A 1,817-nucleotide genomic window follows, 5' to 3' on the forward strand; every position below is an offset into this window, starting at 1 on the left:
TTTTTTTTAGACGATTTCAATTTTCCGCTCAGTGTGTTCAATATTGATTTCGTTGGAAATTTATCGAGAGAGTGTAACAAATTATAAATCTACCCGCATTCGACAGTTTCGAGAGGCGCAAGAATTATTTCACATTCATATCTCCAAAAATTACGACACCCCTGGGAAATTGGTGTTGGTCAGTTTGTGACATCTACCCCTGTCCAACAACACCCAGGATATTCGGGATACCCAGGATCCCAATGCCGATATCCTCGCATCGAGGGTCTTTGAAATGCCATTTTCAGTTTGTATAAATCTTGCATCTGAATCACTGGCATCTGAATGCTTAGTATGCAAGTCACATGCGCAAAAATGCGATAAATAGATTATGGATATGGCTGGGAAAAAGAAAATAAAATAAACGAGGCAGTTTCTTTTTTAAATTTTGGGCTTTACAATTTGTATTCGGCTAGAATGAAAATGAAAACAAAAAAAAAACGATTTAAACTCCAAGATTTGTTATTTTTAATGCACTAAAATCTTAAATTTCAGTAATGTTGTCACTAAAACGAAAATAATATTTTCCTATTTTATTAAGAATTATTCTTGTAACTAACTTAATATTTGACAATTCCTTAGGGGATTTAAATTCTGGGATTCTAAACGGCACCAAAGTGTTGTGCTCAACGCAAGTTACAAGTTCTTCAATAAAATGTAACTAAAATTTGTAAAATATATAATTAATGGGCCCGATAACATAAGTTATCAGGCCTCAATAAAAAATTGTGTTTAGACTCATTAGAGTGTTCCTCTCCACGGAAATCTTTAGTAAAAGGCGAAAGATTTATTCGACAATTGAAGAGAAACCAGAGTGATTTTACACCAGCAAATATAATGCCTCTAGGATCAGTGTTGGCCAGAAGGAGTTGGGAATTTTAAGTGGATAGTATAGGGTAGGATTGAAAACTACCTAGATACCATAGGTATACTTTAGGGTATTAATACCCGTTCCGCTCAAAATATCCGATTCGTTAAATATTATGTACCAGGTAGATGAAGACCTTTCCGACTCTATAAAATGTATATATTATTGATAAAAAAAAACCAAGCCGTGTCAATCTGGCCATGTTCTTCCATCCGTTGGTCCGTATTAACGTGATCGCATGAACATGATGGCAACATATCAAGTTAAGAAAGTTTCATTCAATAACGGAATAATAATACCCATTTACTTTTCATACTTACTGACATGTGCACATTTATACCTCAATGTTATCATACCAGATGACAATCACCTTTGTGATGTGACGAAAAAACCTCCCCTGAAATATGCAATAACTATATTCGATTCTGAAATCTGCAAATATAGTAATTCCCAACTGGTCTTGGCTGCAGTCGCATCAAGTCCTTTGTCCTAGCCAGGAGTAGTTATCGCTTCTCGGCCTTATGGCTAAGATCAAAGTGTAGTATCTGTTCTTATCAGCTTAACATCTGATAGTTCCTCCATTGGAGGACAACAAATGTTAAACTGATTTTTGGAATCAGACGGAGTGCTAGGGGCTTGCTCCACCTCTGTCACGGGTTGGCCCGGTATTGCAGTACCGCCGGGACTTCGGCCCAACTGAATCATAAATATTTAATATTAACCTATTTATTGGGAAAAGTCTTTTACGTTTTTACGTTAAAAACAATCTCGCCCTGTTTACATGCAAATTCGAATGGTAGGATAGTTTACTGCTGACATGTCGAAAGTGTCCTTTGATTCTATTTCTTTTGCAAGCCGGTTTTTTGTCTATCGAAAATTGTTTCGTTGAAAAGTATGTATGTAAGTCGCG

At 36.1% G+C, this 1,817-nt stretch overlaps 2 non-coding genes across 2 annotated transcripts; one reads left to right on the top strand and one right to left on the bottom strand.

Annotated features, from left to right (window-relative positions):
- Nucleotides 1-748: 748 nt before the first annotated feature.
- On the bottom strand, nucleotides 749-858 carry snRNA:U5:14B (small nuclear RNA U5 at 14B). Its single transcript, NR_002129.1, has one exon. It is a non-coding gene; the product is annotated as a small nuclear RNA U5 at 14B (small nuclear RNA).
- Nucleotides 859-1,412: 554 nt separating this feature from the next.
- On the top strand, nucleotides 1,413-1,604 carry snRNA:U2:14B (small nuclear RNA U2 at 14B). The gene has a single exon (NR_002130.1). It is a non-coding gene; the product is annotated as a small nuclear RNA U2 at 14B (small nuclear RNA).
- Nucleotides 1,605-1,817: the final 213 nt, after the last annotated feature.

Source organism: Drosophila melanogaster, chromosome X, assembly GCF_000001215.4.
Source record: "Drosophila melanogaster chromosome X".
Taxonomy (NCBI): Eukaryota; Metazoa; Arthropoda; class Insecta; order Diptera; family Drosophilidae; genus Drosophila; species Drosophila melanogaster.